At 42.6% G+C, this 16,425-nt stretch overlaps 1 protein-coding gene across 10 annotated transcripts in view; it reads left to right on the top strand.

Moving 5' to 3' along the window:
* The window catches only part of LUZP1 (leucine zipper protein 1), an 87,702-nt gene that overhangs the window by 34,030 nt on the left and 37,247 nt on the right, over positions 1 to 16,425 (top strand). For 3 of the 10 annotated variants that reach the window (XM_045858495.1, XM_045858487.1, XM_045858493.1), the window contains exon 2: positions 10,406 to 10,534. The exons of 3 other annotated variants lie outside the window; for them this stretch is intronic. The gene's annotated coding sequence lies outside the window, so the exon portion shown is untranslated. 4 more of the 10 variants (XM_045858491.1, XM_045858490.1, XM_045858489.1 and 1 more) reach the window with 3 other exon arrangements.

The following is a 16,425-nucleotide window of genomic DNA, read 5'->3' as shown; positions in this document are numbered from 1 at the left end:
GTATGTTGGTCACTTGTATTCTAAGTCTGTATATTCAACTAATATTCATTGTCTACTGTATACACTTGTATTCTTTGAAAAGAATACAAGCCTATATCACCTGCAGATGTAAAATTGAATTGTGATTCTGGTACATGGTTTGTATACAGGCATAGCAATAAATGCAGAAAAGGAGTGAACCACGGAAAAAAATTTTTTAAGTGATCTTACTTCCTTAGTATTTGATGGGGTGGGATTTGTATGTTTAGTAGATGATGAGTGGTTGGAGGATTTTCATGGTTTAGGGGAAATGTTGGAACTATAAGAAAGAAAGCTCTGCTGATGTTAAAATATGTTGCAAAATTCCAAATCTCGTCATCTTTATAATCTGGATTTTGATAGGACAATGCTCATTTATTTTTGAGGGCTAAAAATAATGGTGACACTAATGATGGGATTTTCTTATCTCGATCATTATTTAAAAAACAACCACATATACATACACACAATCCCAATAGCTCCTTAACTAACTAGCTAACTCTTAAGTCATTTACTCACTCACTATTTCTCACCTACCCAAACCCTACTGGCTTTAAAGAGATTTTATCATTCCTGACCAATCTTATTCATACAATGCACTTTATGGCATTAGTTAGCATCAATGCTATATATAGTCTTTTAAAAATATATATATATTTTTTTAATTTTTAAAAATATTTATTTATTTTTAGGGAGGGAAGGGAGGGAGTGGGAGAGAGAAAGAGAGAGAGAGAGAGAGAGAGAGAGAGAGAGAGATTGATCAATGTGTGGTTGCTGGGGGTTATGGCCTGCAACCCAGGAATGTACCCTGGCTGGGAATCGAACCTGGGACACTTTGGTTCCCAGCCCGCGCTCAATCCACTGAGCTACGCCAGCCAGGGCTAAAAATATATATTTTTTAAAATTTATTTTTAGAGAGGGCATAAGAGAGGGAGATAAACATTGATGCTGGAGAGATGCATCTATTGGTTGCCTCTCACACACCCCCAACTGGGGACCTGGCCCGCAACCCAGGCACAAGCCCTGACTGGGAATCAAACCGACCTTTTGCTTTGTGGGATGACAGCCAATCAGCTGAGCCATACCAGTCAGGGCTTGATTAAAAAATTTTTTTTTCAGATTTTATTTATTTATTTTTAGACAGAGGGTAAAGGAGAGAGAGACATCAGTGTGTGGTTGCCTCTTGTGCTCCCCTCACTGGGGACCTGGCTGGCAACCCAGGCATGTGCCCTGATTGGGAATCGAACGGGCAGCCCTTTTTGTCTGTAGGCTGGCGCTCAACCCACTGAGCCACGCTAGACAGGGCTGAGTTTTTGTTTTTAGAACTAAAGGTGGACTGAGGAATTTGATCCTAGGCAGATTCTTGAGTTTGAATTAAAATATCCTGTTTAGTTCTCATGGAATCAGCAAACATCAGATGTCTTCTGTGTGGCAGTTGCAGCACAGAGGGTAGGAGATGGGGGGGGGTCTTAGAAATAAAAGTGTTACAGTGAAAAAGGCAAGAATTAAACTCAAGTACTCCTGAATTTGAATCCCAGTCTGCTACTTATTTATTAGTTACAAATTATAGGATTGGCCAAAAAGTCCATTTAGATTTTGCCATAGAATAAAAGACATTTTTTTCACCAATAACTTTATTGATTTGAGTATTTTGAATATGTTGGCTCTGTCCTGCTGTTGGCTTCTAGTGGGTAGAGGCCCGAGGTACTGGTAAACATCTTCCAATGCCTGAGACAGCCCCACAGCAAAGAATTAATTACTTGGCCAAATGTCAATAGTACCAGGAAACTTCACGAATCACTTTTGACACATTTGATCAGTCACAGCATCTTCTCCATACACTGCATACATCTTTTTTTTGCGTTCCAGTTGTATTTTTACCTTTTTTGAAATAAAAAAGCATAGTATACTGAAAATGTTGTGTATTTTCTTCGACCTTCAATATTAAAATGGCTGGACAAAAATTTACAAATTGCAATGTTTGTTTTTAAATGCACCCTGATATGACAGCTGTCATAATATAATCTAACAAAATTGTTTCGAAAGAAGTTAAAGACACTAAGCACTACTAGAGCCGTCGTATGGAAAAAACCATAATGAACTTTTGGCCAACCCAATGTTTTCAACTTCTTGGAGCTTCAAATTCCTCATCTATAAAACGGTGATAATGATACCTATTTTGTAGGAAGGAGTATTTTGAGGATTGGGGTGATGTGTATAAGGCATAATATGTGCTTTATGAGATATTATTGTGCATAAGCAAGTAAATAGGCAGATGTGTGTGGCGGGACGCAGCTGAGCACCGACAACGTGTCTGGCTGACCTGATGCAGAAGAGTGCAGTGGTACCAGCTGCCAGCATGCTGTGTCTGCTTTTGTTGAAACCTGCAGCTCTCACACCGGTGTTTGCCAGCATTGCACCCGACTCCTCGCACAGTAGAAGCCAAGTCATTCCTGTAAAGTACATGTCATTTGGAAACATCTGTAGGATGGACCTTTAACCTCTGTTGCAGTTCAGTGGGGAGGAAAAACCTTGAGTTACCACAGACTAGTGAAAGTCAGGTGGCAGGGTGCCGCTGCGCACTGGCACCTAGATTGAGTTTCCTGCACGATGTAGCCGTCAGAAGAAGGAATTGCCACCCAGGGTGAAACATTCGGTGACAGTGAGTGTGGCAGATGAACCGAATTGGATCAAGGAACTTATTTTGTTTTCTGAAATAGTGCTTTATTCATCTGTAAACATTTATCAGGCACCACTGCATGCTGTGTACTGTTCTGATGCTAGGAATACAGTGGCAATGATGGGAAAGCCTTTTTTCTAATACTGTAGGGTTTACGTTCCAGTGAGGGAAAGTGTAAATAAACATAAAATACCATGACTCTTAGGGAGTACTCACTCATGCCCTGGGAGAAATAAAACAGGAGAAGCAAGCAGCAAGCTAGAGAAGGGGTGTGCTTATTTTTAGATAGGATCTCACTTTTAGATAGGACGACACCGAAGACTTCTCTGAGAAGCAGCAAATGAACAGAGCCCAGAATAAAGCCAGTGAGTGACCTTCTAAGAGAAGGAGCCCAGACGATGTGGTTTAGTAACCCCTGGAAGGGTCTTTGGAGGAGTGGAGGTAGCACTGACCTCAGAAGTCGCTTTCAGAGGTGGAAGGGAGGTTTGCCTTGTTCAGTGATTGAAATTAGGCCCCGTTAATTCTCAGGTGTCTGCTGTGGGCACAGTGGGTCTGGTGCAGTTGAAAATCAGCCTGCATGCCATCTTTCGAACGTACGCTGGAGGTTACACCACTCCAGGTATCCAGGAGACCTAACAGTTGTCCCCCGTCACAGCATTTTTAACAGTAGTGTAGTCTTCGGACTATTTCTACCAGAATATAAATGCAAATCTATCAGCTCCACACATTTGAGGATGGTATCTGGCAATCTGGAATTTTAACAAGTTATTCTATATCCATACTGAGGTTTGAAAATTACTGTTTGTAATCTTGTTGATAGACATCGTATCTATCCCAGGCTTAGTGGATGGGCAGGCAGGTACTTGCTTATTTAAGATTCATTGCTTTTCATAATTTGCATTGTAGCTTGCATATCTTTTTGCTTGGTTTAATTTTTGGCTTTAATTTCTGATATCCTGTAGCCTCCATATTAAGATGTATCTATGAGACAGCAGAAAATGAAACTTTTGTCCTCTTTGCTTACATTGTTTTACCTTTTCACCATCAGCCACACCCCTGGGAAGGAGCGGCCTCTGGAGGAGAATGCCGAATTGGCTACGTAGTGTAGACTGATATGTTTTAGAAAAGAGCTTGCTTACGTGCAATCGTTTTTTGTTTTCTATTAGTTGAAAATTCTAGTTATTGTGTTTTAAGATTTTTTATTTTTTCATAGGTCTTTAAATCTGTAATATGCAGAATGCTAAATGAAAGGGAAAACAGAGGATGAGGATATTAAGAAGGTATTTAATATATTTAGTACTAGACAATGAATAAATACTAATTTGATTCAGGGAGGGGATGGAAGCAATCAGCAATAGCAAATTTAAATCATCTGTAGATGATCAAACCAGATCCTTAAAGGTGTTACCATCAACATTTCAGTGTTCTCCAACACTGTTGGAGAAAGTGTGCACTGTTTTCCCTGTGTTTAATTTTAGTGGCACCACTAAAATTACTGTCTCTTTAAGACAAAAGTAAAAACTGGCTTATTTATAAAGTCCATACTCTCAGAAACATTCCTCCTGGGGGAAAAAAGAAGCCTGGTACCACTGGTCGTTGTCAGGTTCTGGGAAGACTAGTAAGCCTTCTGGCCTCTCTGCCAGGACCCATCTCCCGGCCAGTGGCCAAACTTACTTAAGACTTTTATACCTTGGCTTTTTGGGTACTGCTTGGGTACTGTCTTCCTTTCTTGGAAAGAGGTTGAGCCTTTTAGAACTTGAAAGGGCCTTAGAATGATTGAAAGGCTATACTTTTTATTTTACTGTTAATTAAACCACAATTCACAGAATTGACGTTTTCTTCGAGGCCTTGATACGAGACTATGAAGAAGCCTGGTACTGCGGTTTCCTTCAGTGGGGCCGTGCAGTTGAGTAATCGTTTAAAAATGTGTCCCTTTCTCCCAGAGGATGTTATCTTTTCTGTTCGAGGGTTTCTTACAGCCATTCCATCCTGTTAGCTATTTTTGATTTTGTCTTTTCAGTGATTGGGAGGCCATATTAGGGTGTGAGTGGCAATTTATACCTTGCTTTTAGTAAAGAGTTATGTAAAAATTAAGATTAAAAACTCTTGAAACAAAGGCCTGTGGGGGAGCAGTAACGCCTCTGAGTCACACTGCAGAGCGGCAGAGGAGGAGAGTTCACAAGGCATTGGCCTCTTTTCTTGGTACCATATATGGGGTGGGGCAGAGGTTGGTTTACAGTTGTTTGTATGGAAGATAATATAATTAACAAATACTACAAGAAAAAACGGTTTTGCTGACTCCCAACTGTAAACCTACTTTTGCCCACCCTGTGTTTACTTTCTTCTCCCTCCCTTTCCTTGGCCGCTTTGCTCAGGTAACTTAGACTAGGGAGGGGGATGGTGTGGCATTAGAGGCTTGAGTTGAGAGTTTGGACTCCTAGGTCCAGCCTTGCTCCAAACCTCCATTTCTTCTCCTTGGGCCTTATTTCGGCTGCCTTTAGAATGAAAGGCTGGACTGGGTAGTCAGTCCCCAAGGATCCCTCCAGCTCTGATGCTGTTTGGATTCATGCATCCTGGACTGGCCACCGCCCGCAGTTTGCTCTGACACACCGAATCGATTCTGCATTGGAACTTTTACCACAATGCACCTTGGGTGGTCCCAGGCTACTTTTTCCCCCCAGGAGGAACGTTTCTGAGAGTATGGATTTTATAAATAAGCCAGTTTTTATTTTTGTCTTAGACAGTAAAAGGTAAAAAGTAAGAGTGGTAGAAGACCAGAAGGTTGTGGGAAGTACAGTAATGTGTATCCCAAGTAACCGTTGTAGAATAGCAAATGCTTTGTTAGATCTGTATAGGGCACAGTTTTCAACTGGTGTGCTACAAGAATTTTTAAAACATGCAATACCTATTTCATAGGGGGCACTGACCTCTTTTCTATTAGATTGTCAGATAAGAAACAATGACAACAGCCACACACATCAATAGCCATTCGTTACGTATGAATCAAAATTAGACCTATTTTTTTGTTTGTTTTATGGGCAAAGATCTGTATTTTATGGTGTGCCACAGAACTGTAGTAAGTAGTTTATGTGTGCCATGTGATGAAAAAGGTTGTAAGTTGCGGATATAGGGTGGCACCCTATTGTGGATTCCCCTGATGCTATTCCAAAGAATAAGGGGCTGTAAAGAAGCTCAAAGTCCGTAGTTAGTTTCCACCTTTGGGAAAAGGAGTGCTGCTTACCCCAGGGCGTGAGAGCAGGGAGAGCTACTGAGGACAGGATTTCCAGCTTCCTCGGAACCTGCTCTTATGATTTGAGCCCCTCTCAGCTCTTCATGACTAGAAGGGTTTGTTTCCGTTGAAGTTGTCACTTCCACCCTAGAATAGACCGATGATTCTTGTAGGGTGTTCACAGCTCTTTGATTATGAGTCTGTCCCCTGAGCAGAGTTGCTGGCTATATTGTAAGGTGGTAAAGTACAATCTGGCTCTGTCCCTACTGGAAACAGTTCACCCATAGGCTCTTTTCTTCGAAGTGGGTGGGGTTCCTTCCATTCCTGCCTGAATGAAAAGCATTTAGCTGACTTCCTGATCATGCCCTGACTTGTCCTTCATTTTTTCTTCGCTTTTCGTTATTCTTTGCGGCAGCTCAGTCCATCTTCCAGTTGTGGTTCCATGCAAGGCAAGAGCCACAGAGCTTTGTACATGTTTGTTATTGGAAAGGCAGCTTTGCAAGCTGCAGTTAGGGAAGGGGTTTAGGTCTCTTGCTATGCCTGCAGGATTCGGGTGAGGAGTGGGGAAGCTCCGGGGGCCTGGGGAGACTTGGATCTAGTAAAACACTCTAGATAAGAATTTGAGGAAATGGAACTCTGGGTTGCTGACAGAACAAAAATATTTGAGGAACGCTCTTGATTAGATAAATAGGTTATTTTTAGTTTGTACAGAAAGAGTAGTTTCATCAGTGCAGTGGAATCTTGCAGTTATGTTTGTAACCTAAACTAATCGGTTTAGGCTTGTGCCAGAAAAGTGTCAGGTGGCACGCTGATTTCCTCCTAACTTTTAGTACTTACTGCCTGCCTTAACTCCTGCAGTCCTGTGGCGGGGCCTCTCAGGGCATGGCTTGGTAGTGCGGAATAAAAGGGGTGAGCTGCTGCTGCTTGAGATGCTCATGGAGGAGAGAGGACCTGTGCGATAGATCCTTGCCTTAGTGCCTGCTCTTGGGCTGTAGGTCTCTGGGGTAGGTGCATTGCAGCGCTTAAATTCAGTGTTCCCTTTGGGACACCGGGCAGTACTTTGGGTGGAACTGCCTTAGAATCTGATTGTCCGTTTTTCCAATTCACTTGTCATTCCCTACCTATCTCTTGCTTCTCAGTTAGTTTACTCTGCCTTAAGTGATTTTTGTCGGATCTTAAGCTCTCGGTTACCGTTCATTCAGCACACCTTTATTGAGTGGCCCACCCAAATGTGTGCCTGGCGTTATGGCAGGTGCTGGGTGTCCTTTGGTATTTGTTTCTTAGAGGCTCTGGATTTTATATGTGTTAATTCTGTCGAAGAATGCCGACTTGTTGATTACTTAAAGTATTATCATTTTTAATTTTGGGAAAGTCAGTTTATATAAATTACTAGGTTAGTAAAACATGTTTAGTGGTCAATCCTGGTTTGGGTGCTATAGGCTCATGTAAGGGAGATAGACCTTCCTAAGATGTGACCTTTGCAGCATTTGCAATGGTGTGGGGAAAACAAGAGACAGTACAAATTATTGAAGAAAAAAAAAACCAAGTGCAAACTAAGTCAGCTGTACATAACTAATTACCCGAGTGCTACTTGGACAGAAGGTTTATAGCTCTTTGCTGGAGCAAGTTTTGCTTTTATTTCTTTAGCTTTAATACACAAAGGCATTAGCCAGCAGCTTTGAGTGTGGCTGTTCGAAGTGTTGGAATTTTTCTCCTTGCACTGGCCTTATTTTTTGCTTGAATAACCTGGGCTGAGAACAGGGAAAACTGAATGGGTAGTCAGCTCTAAAGCAAAGCAGCCAGTGACTGGTCCTTCTCATTTGGCAAGGCCAGGGGAGTGGGGCGGTGATGTTCACGTTTCTCGTCCTGGGCACTGAAGAACGAGGCTACACATGAAAGCCCTCCTTTCTTAGGTCAGCACATTATTTAAAGTGTGAACCTCTGTTTCTCCACATATAAAATGGATTTGATAATACGTTCGCATGGAGTTGTGAGGATGGATTGAGATTATGGTGGTGAAAGCACTCTGTATTATAAAATAATAATACGGAAGCAGAGGTTATTATTACTAGGAGGTATATTATTTAGGGACTGTTGAGGCCTCTGGGAGGACATTTCTGAGGAGCCTTCTGATGATTCTGGGTGTCCTAGAACTTTGACTTCCTTTAGTTGGTGTTAATAAGGAAAATAATAATATTCACTGTTATTTGTAAGGGGTGTACATGTGGGAGATGAATTATTCTTTCTCATAGATCTATATATTTATACTTATAAGGACATACATGAGGCATTCATAATTTTCAGCTGTTTAGCCGCTGAACATTTGCTAAACTGTGTATTGCTATGTGCCACCTTCTGTGCATGTGCTTGGATTCACGGATGAGATACGTAATCCTGGCCTTTTAAGAGCTCAAGGTTCGAGGGGAGAGATAAACAAGTAGGTAATTATGACACGGAATGATAAGTGCTGTGCTAGAGGTAAACCTAGAGTCTTTCGAAAGGACCTGTTCTTACTTGAATCCTATCAACTTCCTCTCCAGACTTTGTTGACATGCTGAGAGATCTAGTTTACCAGCTTCGGGGCCTGGAGAAGTGAAGAGTTTGCCTGACATCAGGACCACAGCTGGTCAGTGGTGAAGCTAGAACTGAAGTCTGGGTTGTCACAGTGCCCCACTGTGTCTCCTTCAGCTGCTTTGTCAGCATCAACCTTGACTTTCCTCCTTCACCCGGGATCCTAACTCATTTCAGAGGTGCCTGTCTCCCTGCTCCACCACCTTTTCAAGCTTCTGTTCTTATTACTTTGTCTCACAGTTACTATTGCAATAGAAGGGAAGTAGGACGACCTGGGAGTCTTAAGATTGTACTTGTTGAGGTAGAAGAATGGTTCTTAGCATTGGTTGTACAATAGAATTGTTTATAGTGCTTTTATAAAATAAGGATACCTAAGATTCTGATTTTTTTCTTCCATATATGTTTATACATTATACACACAATTTTCAGGAGATGCTCAGTGAATTTTTGTATATACAGCCATGTGAAGATTACTCACAATATGCATGAGCCCTTGACCAGTGTGGCTCAGCTGGCTACGTGTTGTCCTGCAAAGTGAAAGGTCACCAGTTTGATTTCAGGTCAGGATACATGCCGAGGTTGTGGGTTTGGTCCCCAAGAGTCAACTGACTGGTGTTTCTCTCCCTCTTGTTCTCCTTTCCTTTCCCTCTCTCTAAAAATAAAGGGGGGGGTGGAGAGAAAGAGAAAGAGAGAAAGAAAGGAAGGAAGGAGAAAGAGAGAAAGAAAAAGAAAAAAGAGAGAAAGAAAGAAAGAAAGAAAGAAAGAAAAGAAAGAAAGAAAGAAAGAAAAGAAAGAAAGAAAGAAAGAAAGAAAGAAAGAGGCACGAGATCAAGAACATGTCCAGAACTCCAGAAGCCTCCCTCATGCTACTTCCTCATCAGTACTGGCTGCTCAAGTCACCACTTATTCTGACTTCTACCTCCAGTGATTAGTTTACCTGTTCTTGAATTTCATATAAATAGAATCAGATAGAGTAGCATGCACTCCTTTGGGTCTGGAGTGTTTTGCTCATCACCATATCTGGATATTCATTCATACTGTGTGCAGGAGGATGTAATATGTCATTGTTTGGATGTACCATAATTATTTACTCACTGTTGATGGACAGTTGGGACAGTTAGGCGCTGTGACAAAGCTCCCCTGTACATTCTTAGTCACGTAGAAGTCTTTTGGTGGACGTACACACTCATCTCTGGGGAGAAGAGGGTTGCTGAGTCATATGTTCAGCTTTGGGTAGATGCCGATAACCGGTTTTGTGGTTGTGCTAGGTGTGTTTGACTCATTGTAGAAACTGGGTTAGTTGTCTGACAGTAGTGATATTTATGAAAGCTCCTGAGGTTTTTCTAATATATAGTCAGAGTTTAAAACTCCCAGACTGTATATCTCAGGAATATTCTTAAAGAGAGGGTGAAGGGGAGTAGGCAATAGAATTATAAATAATTTGAGGGTGATTGAAGCTATCAGGTCAGATTAGATCATGGACTTTTTAAAAAAATATATTTATTTTTTAGAGAGAGGGGAAGGGAGGGAGAAAGAGAGGGAGAGAAACATCAGTGTGTGGTTGCCTCTCACGTTCCCCCTACTGGGAACCTGGCCCACAACCCAGGCATGTGCCCTGACTGGGCATCGAACTGGCGACCTTTTGGATCGCAGGCTGGCACTCAGTCCACTGAGCCACACCAGCCAGGGCAGATTGTGGACATCCTGTATAGTAGGAGGAGGATATGGCAGTAGTAATGGCTGTATACCCCAAGGAAGAGTATGGGAATAGTTACTAAGTTTGTATTTGTCCGTTTCACTTTATTGTGCAAATCTTGTTTAGTAGGAACTTCAAAGTTTGATTCTTATTTTTTTTTAAATAGTTTTTAAAATCCTCACCTGAGGACAGTTTTTTCATTGCTTTTTAGAGTGAAGAAAGCAGGTAGAGGAGAGAGAGAAACATCAATGTGAGAGAGAAACATTGATTGATTGCCTCCCATATGTGCCCAAACTGGGGGTCATATACACCTGGACCCAGGATTGGACCCGCAGCCTAGGTATGTACCCTGACTGGGGACCGAGTCCCACAGCCCTTTCGTTATGGGATGATGCTCCCACCAACTGAGCCACACCAGTCGCGCCGAAGGTTGATTCTTAAACCTAAAAATCAGACTTTGGCAGGAAGATATGACTTTTTCCCTGTTGAAGTTCCTTTCTTGTAGAACATCATAGACCAGGGGTGTCAAACTCATTTTCACCGGAGTCACATCAGCCTCACGGTTGCCTTCAAAGGGCTGAATGTAATTTCATCTCCCTAACAGTTAAGGAGTAGTTGCATTTATACAGTCCTAAAATTACTTTGGCCCTTTGAAGGCCCCCGGTGAAAATGAGCTTGACACCCCTGCTCTAGACCATGTGGTATGGACAGTAAGTGCAAAAATTAGAAATTAGCATCAAGTCAATGTAACCAATACTCTATGAGGACTTGCTGTGAACAAATCTCCATGTCAGGTGGGGTGCGGACCGTGCCTGGGTTGCAGGCCAGGTCCCCGGTTGGGGGCGCACGAGAGGCAACCACACATTGGTGTTTCCTTCCCTCTCTTTCTCCCTCCCTTCCCTTCTTTCTAAAAATAAATAAATAAAATCTTTAAAATAAAAAGGAAAGGGAATCAAGTGAAATGAGAAAGAATACAAAATTTTCAGCTCCAGGGACGGGAGGACTTGAGCTGGAAACAGGTTGCCTCGGAGCATGGAGTAGAGTACCCAGAACTGAGGACTCTTCTCAGTAAAACTTGTGCCTGAACTGGCCAGAGGTGGACTGTGTGTGTACCTATAACATAACATTCATCATGTTTTTGGTGTACAAAGTACTTTCACCTACATTATTCCATTTGTTCTCTACGATATTATAGCCAAGACATACTGTCATTCCTGCCTCCCAAACGAGGAAACTTCTCAGAGTTGCAGTAGTTTTACAAGGGCCACAGAACCAGTAACTTGGAGAGACAAGACTGGGACTCAGGGTTCCATTGCCCTTTGTACTGCCCAGTACGTGTGTGAGTGCGAATGTTGTTTTGTTTTTACTACCGAAGACATTGACTGGAGACTTGTTGTTAAGCATGACTTACTCAAAGAATGAGATAAAGAGATAAAGCCACAGCCACAGGACGGACGCGAATGGGGGGAGGCATGGAGAACCCGACAGGGGGCCTGACCATTTTTCCGGACTCGGGTATCCGCCCCGCCTTTTCAGATGCTGCCGGGGTACACCTCTGGCACCACCGGCCCACCCACCCATTTCTCTTAGTGGGTTTTTTTTTTTTTAACTATTTCTGCTGAAACTGGGCAAGTTAATTTCTCAAGATTTCTTTCTCAAGGGCTTCCTGGTACTTAGATGGGGGAAGTGAAACAGAATGAAAATGTGCAGGGAATGTAAGGCTTAATCAGAAGGGTGACGAGAAGAAAACTGAGTTAACATTTATAGAATATATTTCATGCCAGGCCTTACGTGCTCAGGCACTTAATGTATGTTTTCATATAATCCTTATATCGGCCCCATGAAGTTTGGATATTATAATTTCTAAATACACTCGAAGAAACTGAGATTGTGATGTTTAATCACCTACACTGATACGTTCCTGAATTACAGTGAGAACCCAGATTCCCTGGTTTCCGAGACCACGTGTGCCGCCCGGGCAGCGGGCAGAGATGGGGGGAGGGGAGAGCAGGACAGAGAAAAAGGGAAGTTCTCTGGAGGCCACCAAATGGAAAGTAACTTCTTCCCAGGGGTGGAAATAACTACGCCTCCCTTTAGAGGTCAAAGGAGTCCCCACGGAATTTGGCAACATTGGAAACTCCGATGAGCAGTTTCAGTGGAGTGTCGAGGGCAGAAGCCTGACTGGACTGAACTGAGGGAGCGCGAGGTAAAAACATGGCGGGTGTGGGCAACTTCTTCAGGGGGTTTTGCTGTAAAGAGAAGCAGAGACATCAGGGCCGGAGTAGCTGGAAGGAGACATGAGATCAAGAGTAAGCTTATTCTGCCCTGGCTGGCGTAGCTCAGTGGATTGAGCGCGGGCTGGGAACCAAAGTGTCCCAGGTTCGATTCCCAGCCAGGGTACATGCCTGGGTTGCAGGCCAGAACCCCCAGCAACCGCACATTGATGTCTCTCTCTCTCTATCTCCCTCCCTTCCCTCTCTAAAAATAAATAAATAAAATCTTTAAAAAAAAAAAAAAAGAGTAAGTTTATTCTTTTTGCCCCCCCCCCCGCCTTTTTTTGTAAGATGGGAAATTCTACAATGTTGATTCTCAGCTGTGGCCTCTGAATCAACTGGGTTTTTTTTCGAAATGCAGACTCTCAGGTCCCACCCCAAACCTGCTGAATCAGAACCTGCATGTTAATGAGGTCCCCAGCTGATTGGTATGCACATTCGAGTTTGAGAAGCACTGTTCTAGAGGGTGGGTTCTCACGCTGCCTGTGATGCAGGACCGGTTTTTTCCTAATCTGTCTGGGACCTACGTGTGGCACTGCTGCGTCTGATCTGTATGTGGCTAACTCTTCTGTGTGACTCACTGTGTGAGTTTATCAACACCCTTGCTGGTGTAGACCATGTTTTATGGGTTCACTGTTCATCTGCTTGGATGTTCTAACAATGTCATCTTGCTACAAAAATGTCTAAGTGCTTCATCTCAATTTCTGTACTTCTGATGGCGTGTGAGCCAGTGCTGGTTTGTGAGCCACAGTTCAAGTGGGATATTTGTGTCCTGATGGGCATGAGTCTAAAGAGAGAAAAATGGTGATGTAAGGGAGAGCGGGGGTAACTGCGTATGAAGATAAGAGGGAATTGGATCCATTTGAGATAAGAAAGGTTGTGCTTTACATGCCAAGAAAGACTTCATTCTAACAGTAGGAAAAGCAGAATGCCGTTACATTGTTGAATTTGGAGTTAGGAAGTCGGTGGTGTGAATGTTGCTTCTTGGTGACAAGTTATTAAGTGATAAGGACTGGAGGTTTATTGAGAGAAAGATGTGAGAGAGTCATTTTGGACAGTGGGAGAGTGAACCGACAAGGGGAAATGTAGCAGGATTGCTGGCAGCATCGAGGGACCTGTCTGAAATTTGTGGTGGTAAATTGAAAATACTAGTCAATGAAGAACATTTTTAAAAAATATTTTATTTATTTTAGAGGAGAAGGGAGGAAGAAAGAGAGGGCAAGAAACATCTATTTGAGAGAGAAGCATCAATCTGTTGCCTTCTATGCGTGCCCCAGGGGACCGAACCTGCAGCCCAGGCATGTGCTCTGACTGGGAATCAAACCAGTGACCTTTTGGTTTGCAGGACGATGCCCAGCCAACTGAGCCACCCCAGCTGGGGCTCAATGAAGAGCATTTGAAATCTTGCTCCCCGGCGTATGTCATCAGTTTGGCTGAAATAAACTCTTATAAAAAAAAGAAAAATATCCAGTCAAGGCAGTTGTATTTTCTTCAGAGACACAACTTCGTGTATAACTTAGCGGTTTTGGTGTAGGCCTGGAGAGGTTGTCAGTTTGGGTGACCAAGGAGTGAAGTTTTACTAGTTGAATATGAAGAAGGGTTGGGGAGGGTAAGTGAATTAAAGGTGTTTACGAGGTCCTGATTATGAAGAAAGTGAGAATGTGAAGGTGAGGGCATGAATCAGTAATTCCCTTAAATTACATTTTTTATTTTTATCATGGGGAAAATATCTGTAGCAGAGTTGTCATAAAAATTAATTCATGGCCCTGTAGGGGTGGCTCAGTTGTTCGGAGCATCGTCACATACACCGAAAGGTTGTGGGTTCGATCTCCGGTCAGGGCACATGCCTGCGTTGTGGGTTTGATCCCCGGTGAGGGTGTGAACACGAGAGGCAGTGCCTCTCTCTCACATCAATGTCTCTCTCTCTCTCTAAAGTCAATAGAAATTTATCCTCAGATGAGGATTGGAAAAAAAGATGAATTCATGTAAAGTGCCTAAAATGGTGCCTGTTACGTAGTATGTGTCTATATGCACCCAGCATTGTTAGCTGCTATTTCCATCATCTTTCCTGGACCACAGACCTGGACTCTTGGCTGATTTCATCATCATTTTTACCTCTTTCCGTATATTGTCCATACTGAAGCCAAAGTGATCTTTTTGAAAGTACACATTTTAGCCTTATTTAACACCTAAATGACTTCGTATAGTTCTTTGGATAAAGACCCAGATCTGTAATTTGGCCTCCAAGGGCTTGCATGCATGGTGTGGCTCTCTCCATATGTCTCCCCACGCGTCCGGCTGACCTCCCTGCTGTGGTCACACACAGATCTCCTGGAGTTCCTCGAGCTCACCCTGCTTCCTCTTCTCTTTGGAACGCCCTCACCCCTGGTGGGAGGTCAGCTTCTTTTCATTGTATTTCATGTAGTTTAAATTTAATAGTGTGATCTTTCCTCAGTATTTTTCTGTTGCACTATACAGCCAATACCATGACGGCAGGTCTTTCTACTCACTGTTTTGTTTCCAGTGTTTAAACTCAGAGGTTGATATTTGAACGAACGAAGGAATGAATGAATGAACCAGTTAACGAGTAAACTACCCATCATCTTATGTTAGGTTTGTGATGTTGAGGCTGTGGGTCAGGACTGGCTTTCTTGAGGGTAAGATTGGAGAGATAATTCCTTAGAGAGGTGGTATGATGGAGAGGAGAAAGGAAAATTGGGGGCACAAATAACTGGGTAAAAATCAACTTCTCAGCTGGTACTTATCAGCTAGCTACATGACTTTGAGCCTTTATTTCTTCCTCATTTATAAAGTAGACCCAGTATTATTTACCTGATAGGGTTACTGTGGAGATTACGTTAGGTAATAAAAGCACTTTTGGTTCCTTTCTCCCCGAAGGGTAATTGCTGTGACTTGCTGTTTAATTATATTTGACATTACCTGCTTTTATCCTTGTGGCACCATAATATCCTAGTCATAGACTTCCAGAGGTTAAAGGGAGCCGGCATGTTTTTCTGATTCAGCCAGCTTTCCTAGAGCAGGTGCGTTACCCACACTTTTCTTCCTGGTTCTTTGGCTAAACCCCACAAATGTGGGCCAATTGCAGAGAAGCCTAGCCTCTAGTTGTAGACTATGTGTTCGAAAGAGAACAGCGGAGCCAGGTGGCGGTCCTTGAGGGCCGCTTTTAGATAGATACCTCAATTGCAAGCTGGTCTTATCAGTTGTTTATTAATAGTGCTTCACAGGTTCTTGAATCCTTTCTTTCCAGTTTCAGTCTTACTTATGCTTATACTCTTGGTTCTTTGTTACCTAAGGTTTCTTTAGGAAAGTAAGGTTTCTTTAGTGAGGTGGAGAAACCCCTGAAGCTCAGGGATGGGATTGCTGGACTCTAGTCCTGTCTCTGTTTCTAGTTTCCTAAAAGGTTCACAAGTCTCTTAGTCTGTTTGTTCATCTGTCATATGGCGGGGGAGGAGCTCGGGGAGGATAAGAGTACCTGCCTTTTCATCCTAAGAGTTACATGGATGAAAAAAATTATCCTGGGGCCCTGGACAGGTAGCTCAGTTGGTTGGAGTGTTGTCCTGATTCGCCAAGGCTGCAGGTTCTCTCCCCCGTCAGGGCACACGCAGGAGTCAACCAGTGAACGGACAAACAAGTGGACCAACAAATTCATGTTTCTCTCTCTCTCTCGCTCTCTCTTCCTGTTTCTCTAAAGAACAGTAACCAAAAAATGAAGTTCACAGTTACTCAAACAAAATAAAGCTCAAAATAAAATGATTCTGGCAGAATTAAGAGCAGAAAAATAGTATTTTAGCAGTCCTCCATTATAGATAGGTATTGAAATTGCTTTTAACAAAATTTTGAAATAACTGATATTTTTAAATTAATTTATTCTTTAAGAAATTTGAATAGTTGTATACCCGTGAGATAGTCTAATGAATCAAATGTATTGTTTCCTTGA

Source organism: Phyllostomus hastatus, unplaced genomic scaffold, assembly GCF_019186645.2.
Source record: "Phyllostomus hastatus isolate PE091 unplaced genomic scaffold, TTU_PhHast_1.1 phas_scaffold_182, whole genome shotgun sequence".
NCBI classification, from domain to species: Eukaryota; Metazoa; Chordata; class Mammalia; order Chiroptera; family Phyllostomidae; genus Phyllostomus; species Phyllostomus hastatus.
This window is presented reverse-complemented; position numbering and strand designations above follow the sequence as displayed.